The following is an 11,166-nucleotide window of genomic DNA, read 5'->3' on the forward strand; positions in this document are numbered from 1 at the left end:
TACCTAGGATAGGATAAAGCAATCCTTCTGCCCCCCCCCCCCCCCCCCCTTGAAAGATTTAGATGCACTATTGTAAAGTGGCTGTTCCACTGGATGTCATTAGGTGAATGCACCAATTTGTAAGTCGCTCTGGATAAGAGCGTCTGCTAAATGACTTAAATGTAAATGTAAATGTAACTCTGTATGCAGTGACTCAAACCAGACACAGGGTGGTACTACAAATATTCAGAAACCTCCCAAAAGGTTACACCAAGACAACTGATTGAACGGCTGCTCTGGTTAATACTGTACATGAAATGCCCATAGTTCCCATGTATAATTATGCTCTTCAAGCTCCTTGGAGCACTAACATTTATTTTCTCATATTGAGAAAGCTATTTGCCATGCATTGTCCATTGGGCTAATTTCTTTGTCTCAACCCTCTAACTTTTCCAATTGTGAGTATGTAATAGCCCTACAATTTAAAGGTGTTTCAGTAAGTGCCAAGCCTTTGAGGACCCTTGCCTTGTTCATAGCATTCTAACCACAATTGACCATAAATCACAAATGAGTCATGTTTGGCCCCTGTCCCTCTGGTGTGCCATTCAAGGTTTTTTGCTTGAAAGTCTTTGTCCCTTGCTTTCTTTGTGCAGCAGCACTGTGTGGACAGATAATGTGCCCTCACTGTCTCTGTCACGCCGTTGCATCACTGTCAATATTACACCACATCCTCCTTCACCATACTGTAGCACAACATGCCCATATATGCACAAGCCTTACCATGTTTGTTATTGACATCCGACCTGTGTAACGGCACAACAAAGTCATGATCATGTAACATTAAAATACAGATGAAATGTATTTCATATTCGCGCTGGTTATAGAATGTCATGGAAGGTCCCCATCGAACCACCAAGACTCTTCCTAGAGCTGGCCCCCCGGCCAAACTGAGCAATCGGGGGTGAAGCGCCTAGGTCAGGGAGGTGCTCAAGAACCCGATGGCCACTTTGACAGATCTCTAAAGTTCCTCTGTGGAGATGGGTGAACCTTCCAGAAGGAGAACCATCTCTGCAGCACTCCACCAATACGGCCTTTATGGTAGAGTGACCAGACGGAAGCCACTACTCAGTAAAAGGCACATGACAGCCCGTTTGGAGTTTACAAGATTCTCTGGTCTGATGAAACCAAGATTCAACTCTTTGGCCTGAATGCCAAGCGTCAAGTATGGACTAAACCTGGCACCATCCCTACGGTGAAGCATGGTGGTGGGATGTTTTTCAGTGGCATGTCCTTGAGTGGACTTGAATCTTATCGAACATCTCGGTAGAGACTTGAAAATAGTTGTGCAGCAACGCTCCCCATCCAACCTGACTGAGCTTGAGAGAATCTGCTGAGAAGATTGGGAGAAACTCCCCAAATATAGGTGTGCCAAGCTTGTAGCGTCATACCCAAGAAGACTCGATGCTGTAATCGCAAAAATAAGTTGTTTCATTAAAGTACTGAGTAAAGGGTCTGAATACTTATGTAAATGTGATATTTAAAAAAAAAAAAAAAAAAAAAATTTAAACGTTCTTTTAAACAATCTGTTTTTGCTTTGTCATTATGGGGTATTGTGTGTGGATTGATGAGGAACAAAACAATTTAATACATTTTAGAATAAGGTTGTAATGTAACAAAATGTAGAAAAAGTCAATCAATCACATGTATTTATAAAGCCCTTCTTACATCAGCTGATGTCACAAAGTGCTGTACAGAAACCCAGCCTAAAACCCCAAACAGCAAGGAATGCAGATGTAGAAGCACAGTGGCTAGGAAAAACTCCCTAGAAAGGCCAAAACCTAGGAAGAAACCTAGAGAGGAACCAGGCTATGAGAGGTGGCCAGTCCTCTTCTGGCTGTGCCGGGGGGAGATTATAACAGAACATGGTCAAGATGTTCAAATGTTCATAGATTACCAGCAGGGTCAAATAATAACAATTACAGTGGTTGTCGAGGGTGCAACAGGTCAGCACCTCAGGAGTAAATGTCAGTTGGCTTTTCATAGCCGATCATTCAGAGTATCTCTACCACTCCTGCTGTCTCTAAAGAGTTGAAAACAGCAGGTCTGGGACAGGAAGCACATCCGGTGAACAGGTTAGGGTTCCATAGCCGCAGGCAGAACAGTTGACACTGAAGCAGCAGCACGACGAGGTGGACTGAGGACAGCAAGGAGTCATCATGCCAGGTAGTCCTGAGGCATGGTCGTAGGCCTCAGGTCCTCCGAGAGAGAGAAAGAAAGAAAGAGAGAGCATACTTAAATTCACACAGGACACTGGATAAGACAGTAGAAATACTCCAGATATTACAGATTGACCCTAGCCCCCCAACACATAAACTATTGCAGCATACATACCGGAGGCTGAGACAGGAGGGGTCGGGAGACACTGTGGCCCTGTCCGACGATACCCCCGGACAGGGCCAAACAGGCAGGATATAACCCCACCCACTTTGCCAAAGCACAGCCCCCACACCGCTAGAGGGATTTCTCTAACCACCAACTTACCATCCTGAGACAAGGCCGAGTATAGCCCACAAAGATCTCCCCCACGGTACACCCCAAGGAGGGGCGCCAACCCAGACAGGAAGATCATATCAGTGACTCAACCCACTCAAGTGACGCACCCCTCCTAGGGATGGCATGGAAAAGCACCAGTAAACCAGTAACTCAGCCCCTGTAATAGGGTTAGAGGCAGAGAATTTTAGTGGAGAGAGGGGAACCGGCCAGGCAGAGACAGCAAGGGCGGTTCGGTGCTCCAGTGCCTTTCCGTTCACCTTTCTCACTCCTGGGCCAGACTACACTCAATCATAGGACCTACTGAAGAGATGAGTCTTCAATAAAGACTTAAAGGTTGAGACCGAGTATGCGTCTCACATGGATAGGCAGACCATTCCATAAAAATGAAGCTCTGTAGGAGAAAGCCCTGCCTCCAGCTGTTTGCTTCAAAAATCTAGGGACAATAAGGAGGCCTGCGTCTTGTGACCGTAGCGTACGTGTAGGTATGTACGGCAAGACCAAATTGGAAAAATAGGTAGGAGCAAGCCCATGTAATGCTTTGTAGGTTAGCAGTAAAACCTTGAAATCAGCTCCTTGCCTTAACAGGAAGCCAGTGTAGAGAGGCTAGCTGTCACGCCCTGGCCTTAGTTATCTTTGTTTTCTTTATTATTTTAGTTAGGTCAGGGTGTGACATGGGGGATGTATGTGTTTTGTATTGTTTAGGGGTTTTGTATGTTTATGGGGCAGTGTCTAGTCTAAGTGTATGTATGTCTATGGTTGCCTAGATTGGTTCTCAATTAGAGACAGCTGTCTATCGTTGTCTCTGATTGGGAACCATATTTAGGCAGCCATATTCATTAGGTAGTTCGTGGGTGATTGTCTATGTCTATGTTGCATGTTTGCACATTGTTTATATACCTTCACGTTCGTCGGTTTGTTGTTTTGTTTAGTTTGTCAAGTGTTCTTCGTTTCGTGTCATTAAACGTAGAATGTATTCACTTCACGCTGCGCCTTGGTCCTCCTCTCTTCCACCATACGACGATCGTGACACTAGTACTGGATTAATAGGGGTTTGAATAGTTTCCGAAGGACCTGTATGTAACAGTCCTGACCTGTTTTATGTTGTTTTTTATGTGTTTATGGTCAGGGCATGTGTTTTGGGTGGGCAGTCTATGTTATCTGTTTCTATGTTGGTTATGGGTTGCCTGGTATGGCTCTTAATTAGAGGCAGGTGGTTTGCGTTTTCCTCTAATTAAGAGTCATATTTAGGTAGGGCGTTCTCACTGTTTGTTTGTGGGTGATTGTCTCCTGTGATGTCTTCGTCGTTGTCGATGTATTTTCACTTTCGGGGCTGTTTGGCTGTTCGTGTGTTTTGATGTAACGTTCCTGTCCGTAAGTTTACGTTTAGTGATGTGAGTTTATGTTCAGGTTTCGTTCTACGTCGTTTTGTTATTTTGTAAGTTTTGAAAGTGTTTTGTTTTGTTTCGTGTTGCCATCAGTTTTGTCGTTTTATAAATAAAAGATGGCTTATTTCCCTGAAACCGCATTTTGGTCTGAAGATCCTTCTCTCCTCACCTCATCCGAGGATGAGGAGAGCGACAGCCTTAACACTGTATAGTTACAGTACCAGTCAAAAGTTTGGACACACCTACTCATTTGAGGGCTTTTCTTTATTTTTACTATTTTCTACATTGTGTAATAATATTTAAGACATCTAAACTATAAAATAACACGTGGAATCATGTAGTAACCAAAAAAGTGTTAAACAAATCAAAATATATTTTATATTTGAGATTCTTCAAAGTAGCCACCCTTTGCCTTGATGACAGCTTTGCACACTTGGCATTCTCTCAACCAGCTTCACCTGGGATGCTTTTCCAACAGTCATGAAGGAGTTCCCACATATGCTGAGCACTTGTTGACTGCTTTTCCTTCACTCTGCGGTCCAACTCATCCCAAACCATCTCAATTGGGTTGAGGTCGGGTGATTTTAGAAGCCAGGTCATCTGATGCAGCACTCCATCACTCTTTCCTGGTCAAATAGCCCTTACACAGCCTGGAGATGTGTTGGGTCATTGTCCTGTTGAAAAACAAATGATATGCCATCACAGCCGATTTGCGCTTAGTGGGAGTATCACTGCAGAATGTTGTGGCAGCCATGCTGGTTAAGTGTGCCTTGAATTCTAAATAAATCAACGACAATGTCACCAGCAAAGAACCATCACACCTCCTCCTCCATGCTTCACGGAGGGAACCACACATGCAGAGATCATGCATTCACCTACTCAGCGTCTCACAAAGACATGGCGGTTGGAACCAACAATATCAAATTTGGACTCATCAGACTGAAGGACAAATTTCCACCGGTCTAATGTCCATTGCTCGTGTTTCTTGGCCCAATCAAGTCTCTTCTTCTTATTGGTGTCATTTAGAAGTGGTTTCTTTGCAGCAATTCGACCATGACGGTCTGATTCACGCAGTCTCCACTGAATAGTTGATGTTGAGATGTGTTTGTCACTTGAACTCTGTGAATCATTTATTTGGGCTGCAATTTCTGAGGCTGGCAACGCTAATGAACTTATCTTCTGCAGCAGAGGTAACTCTGAGTCTTCCTTTCCTGTGGGTTGTCCTTATGAGAGCCAGTTTAATCATAGCGCTTGATGGTTTTTGCGACTGCACTTGAAGAAACTTTAAAAGTTCTTGAAATGTTCCGTATTGACTGACCTTCATGTCTTAAAGTAATGATGGACTGTTGTTTCTCTTTGCTTATTTGAGCTTTGCTTATTTGAGTTGTTCTTCCCATAATACGGACTTAGTTTATTTGGTAGAAGACCATCTTCTGTATACCACCCCAGCTTGTCATAACACAACTGATAGCCTCATGAAGCTTGTTGAGAGATTTCCAAGAGTGTACAAAGCTGTCATCAAAGCAAAGGGTGGCTACTTTGAAGAATCTCAAATATAAAATATATTTTTATTTGTTTAACCCTTTTTTGGTTACTACATGATTCCGCATGTGTTATTTCATAGTTTTGATGTCTTCACTTTTATTCTGCAATGTAGAAAATAGTTTTTAAAAATTAAGAAAAACTCTTCAATGAGTAGGTGTGTCCAAACTTTTGACTGGTCCTGTATATCGTTAGGCTGTATGTATTTTTAGAAATAGGCCTATTGTAAATGTGTATTATTTAGCGTCATCTTTATTGGGTGAAGTGGTGCTCATGTAAATGACTTTTCTTTTTTGTCTTTAGACCAATGCCTATGTCTCACTTAAAACACTCTTGGGTTTTTAATCAGATTACATTTTTGAATGGAATGCTTTCTTGTCACACTGTCACACAATGTTGCCATGAATTAACATCCCACTTCAATGCAATGATACCAATAAGCTATTTATGGCCATCTTAACTGTATGACCCATTGTACCAGATTAGATGATCAAATGATATTCAGTATGTAGAGTCATTCATCTTTCTGAGACATAACGGCTTGTTTTCATGTAATAGGATACATTTTTAAACATTAGATAAGACTGCGGTAAAAAAGAGGTATCCCTCCCTCTATGGGGACTGAGTTATTTTTGGTTTACCACAGTCAACAAGTTAGAGCCAAGTAAAAGCTGATGGTGAGTTAGTGTGTGTCTTAGTTTCACCTCTACTCCTCAAGGACAACGCATGGACTGATCACTAACAGCACAGTGAGGAGACGCTAAAAGACTATTGGACAGAGAATAAAAGACTCATTTAATTTCAAAGATCAATGACTGATGCGTACACTGTGTATACTGTAGCACCACTCCAATGGGAGATTCCTGTCTTTTGTTTTGAAATGTATATTTAAAAAATCGATGCTTTCTTTTAAACAGCGCTGAGAATGTATTCATCTTTGTACTGTGTGTATGCATGTTATTGAATTACAAATATGGTCACACGTTAGAATAGGGTACACATATTGAGTTACAATGCCCTTATTCGTCTCACCTTGACAGCTTACTAGTCTGTTTCTTGTGTAACTTGCTCTTTATTAAAAATTAATATGACATTATTATAGCTAATAATTAGATTATTAAGGATTGGCCAGTTATAAGTTACTTATAATGTTTGAATAAGAATGCTTAAATTAAGGCGTAATACATGGCTAATGAGACCTAATAAAGGCCTTATAAGTGACTGATATATACACACTTATAAACTAACAAACTAGTGGCTAATACGTGTACCTTAAAATAAAGTGTTATTGAAACATTATAAATCATGCAAACTGGCCAATCCTTAATAACTAGGGATGGGTATCGTTAAGATTTTAACGGTATTACTACTCTTACCGATACTGCTTATCGATCCGGTAGGTTAACGATATTCGTTATCGGTCATTTTTGTTATTTTTTTACGGAAAAAATGAAACAAATTTAGAACAGAATTAACATGGCTTTATTTTCTGAAATGTAAAATAAATAAAATACACAATTATTTACAGCAAAAGAAACAGCAATGTTTTGAACGAATCACTATTATAAACTCTAATGTTGTGATGATGGAAATATGAAATAAATAATATTTTACTGCAAAAAAAAATACAGTGGTCTAGAGGTGGCAGGTAGGTGAGAGCGTTGGGCTAGTAACTGAAAGGTTGCGAGATCAAATCCCCGAGCTGACAAGGTAAAAATCTGCTGTTCTGCCCCTGAACAAGGCAGTTAACCCACTGTTCCTAGGCCGTCATTGAAAATAAGAATGTGTTCTTAACTGACTTGCCGAGTTAAATAAAGGTTAAATAAAACATGGGTGGAGCATGCAGGTAGGCTGCAAAAGGATTAGCAGTTCTTCTGGAGAAAGATCAACATATTTGCCTTCTCTGGCAGAAGTCGGGACCTCTCCTGGCTTATTGTGTTCCCTGCAGTCTCAAATACCCTTTCACTAGGGGTGGAGGAGGTAGCTTGTTGAAATGTTTGTGAGGAGGGGCAGACACTTCTCCCACCACCACATCACAGGATCTTCAGCCATGGGGATGGGAGGCAGGCCTTTGTAGAGCTCGACCTCTAGTTCAACATGCTTGCTGAGGGACGAGGTGTCCTGTTGGATCGTCAATCTCAACTCCCTGTGCTCCTCTGAGAACAGCTCCTCCAAGGCACTCCTTGTTTTGTACATTGGAGGGACTGTCTCCTCCATTTCCTCTCCTTCAGACTCCTCCTCCAATTGCTGGTGCTCTGTGTCTGTCTACTCCGGCTCCTCTGACAGCCCTGGTTTTGCTCCTGTCACAGTGGCTTCAACATTTTCCTTCCTCAGCCTGTCCCAAGTGGCGTCACTCACCAGCCTCCCTTTAAATCTGGGGTCCATTGCTGTGGCCTCATGCAGGAAGGTTTGAATGTCCTCATTCTGATAGCGCTCGGAGAGGTTCTCCCACACCTTCTCTTTGATGGTTGCCACAAACGTATCTTCATGCTTCACAGTGAAGTGCTCTTCCAGTTTTTGGAGGATGGGTATGATCTGTCCACAGGTGGAATTCTTTTCACATGACACACACAGTGTGGATGTATAGAGGATTCTCATGAGCTGGACAAACTCCTCAGCCTTATGGAAGTCCTCGTCCTTCAGACGGTCCAGGTTGTCCTTGGTCATTGCTTTTCGCAGTCGTGGGTCCAAGGCTGCTGCTTGGATCGCTGGATACTGCTCCATGAATCTCTCCATCATTAGATCGAGCAAGTTCCATCTGGTCTTGACATCAGGGATGAGTGAGTGTTGCGGAAGGCCTGAAACAACAACAAAAATCAACATACATTTAATTACCGCACACTTAAATATTGAATTAAATTGTTAAATGTGGGAATTTCAAAATAATACTTTAAAAGATTGAACTGGCTTCTTACCAAGGAGCTGCTGCTTTTCCTTCAGGACAGTTTTGGACTTCGAGGATCTCTTGAACCACACGACCACTGTTCTGATTGGGGCTGGACATCGAGGATCTCTTGAACCACACGACCACTGCTCTGATTGGGGCTGGACATCGAGGATCTCTTGAACCACATGACCACTGATCTGATTCGGGCTGCCCATTTATCAATGGAAGTTATTTTGAAGATTTTCTGCGCTGCCAGATTCAATATGTGTGCAAAGCATCCTATTTTTGGGATGTGTAACCTCTTGATGGCAACATCCATATTGCCAGCATTATCAACAATCACAGCTACAATCTTGCTCGGCTCCATCTCAAACTCTTCCAGAATGTCTGAGATCTCCTCTGCCACAATACATCGCCAGTGTGCAATTTGTACACTGCCCTGGTGTGGAGGATCTTCTGTTTTACACTGCCCTGGTGTGGAGGATCTTCTGTTTTACGCTGCCCTGGTGTGGAGGGTCTTCTGTTGTACACTGCCCTGGTGTGGAGGATCTTCTGTTTTACACTGTCCTGGTGTGGAGGATCTTCTGTTTTACACTGCCCTGGTGTGGAGGATCTTCTGTTTTACGCTGCCCTGGTGTGGAGGACCTTCTGTTTTACACTGTCCTGGTGTGGAGGACCTTCTGTTTGACACTGTCCTGGTGTGGAGGACCTTCTGTTTTACACTGCCCTGGTGTGGAGGATCTTCTGTTTTACACTGCCCTGGTGTGGAGGATCTTCTGTTTTACACTGTCCTGGTATGGAGGACCTTCTGTTTTACACTGCCCCTGGTGTGGAGGACCTTCTGTTTTACACTGCCCTGGTGTGGAGGGTCTTCTGTTTTACACTGCCCTGGTGTGGAGGACCTTCAGTTTTACACTGCCCTGGCTTGTGTAGTGCACTGTAACAGTGAGATAGTGGTCCTGACAGAGGCTGGTCCACCCGTCTGATGTGATGGCCAGCTTTGGCACGTCCTTCAGCTAAGTGTTCACATTGGCCTTTTCTACACCATACCAGGTAGGAATGAATGTGTCACTGAGGTAACTTCTGGAGGGAGGGGTATATTTGGAGTTGAGTGCCTTGCTCATCTCCCTACAGTAAACAAAAATGATCGTTTTCACGTGTTGAATTATCATTATTGTGTTGTTGTGTATTGTGGAGTGATGGGACTAACATACCACCCTTTTATTCTACTATATCCAAAAAATGTATACAACTCAATATATACTGACAGACTGTTACCTAAAGCCCTTGGACTCCACTGTTGCCTTTCACTATGAACCTAGTCACGGTTAGGTGGCACTCATTCACCCTCTCCTCAGTCATCCCCCCACTAGCTATCAGCGTGAAGGGGCTTTGGACTTATAGGAAACACAGGGCTCTGGTCTTATAGGACACTACACAGGGCTCTGGTCTCATAGGACACACAGGGCTCTGGTCTCATAGGACACACAGGGCTCTGGTCTTATAGGACACTACACAGGGCTCTGGTCTTATAGGACACACAGGGCTCTGGTCTTATAGGACACAGAGGGTTCTGGTCTCATAGGACACACAGGGCTCTGGTCTTATAGGACACTACACAGGGCTTTTGTCTTATTGGACACTACACAGGGCTCTGGTCTTATTGGACACTACACATGGCTCTGGTCTTATTGGACACTACACAGGGCTCTGGTCTTATAGGGAACTACACAGGGCTCTGGTCTTATTGGACACTACATATGGTTCTGGTCTTATTGGACACTACACAGGGCTTTTGTCTTATTGGACACTACACAGGGCTCTGGTCTTATTGGATACTACACAGGGCTCTGGTCTTATTGGACACTACACAGGGCTCTGGTCTTATTGGACACTACACAGGGCTCTGGTCTTATAGGGAACTACACGGGGCTCTGGTCTTATTGGACACTACACAGGGCTCTGGTCTTATTGGACACTACACAGGGCTCTGGTCTTATAGGGAACTACACAGGGCTCTGGTCTTATTGGACACTACATATGGTTCTGGTCTTATTGGACACTACACAGGGCTTTTGTCTTATTGGACACTACACAGGGCTCTGGTCTTATTGGACACTACATATGGTTCTGGTCTTATTGGACACTACACAGGGCTTTTGTCTTATTGGACACTACACAGGGCTCTGGTCTTATTGGACACTACACAGGGCTCTGGTCTTATTGGACACTACACAGGGCTCTGGTCTTATTGGACACTACACAGGGCTCTGGTCTTATAGAGCATTACCTAGGGCTCTGGTCTTATAGAGCATTACCTAGGGCTCTGGTCTTATAGAGCATTACCTAGGGCTCTGGTCTTATAGAGCATTACCTAGGGCTCTGTTCTTATAGAGCATTACCTAGGGCTCTGGTCTTATAGAGCATTACCTAGGGCTCTGGTCTTATAGAGCATTACCTAGGGCTCTGCCCCCCCCCCCCCTTAAGCACCACCTTCACCCAATATTGATGTGTCCAAATAACCAGTGACGGAAAACCAAAGCACTGGAGCTACTGTTGCTCATTAGTCATTGCATCCCACAGTCTTTTGACATATGTTACAATACTATTTTTGTTACGCAGTCTGTCCACAAGAGATGGCTGTTCCTATAACTCTAAACCATGGGTAGGCAACTAGATTCAGCAGTGGGATGATTTTTTGTCGGAGCGGACGGTTGGGGGGCCGGAACCTAATTACAATAATTTGTCAACCGCAAATTGACCACAACTAAGTGATTGTCTTTTTTGACCCCCTCCCGCCCGGTGGGCCGTCTTACTAGT

This window comes from Salvelinus fontinalis, chromosome 12 (assembly GCF_029448725.1).
Source record: "Salvelinus fontinalis isolate EN_2023a chromosome 12, ASM2944872v1, whole genome shotgun sequence".
Classification (NCBI taxonomy): Eukaryota; Metazoa; Chordata; class Actinopteri; order Salmoniformes; family Salmonidae; genus Salvelinus; species Salvelinus fontinalis.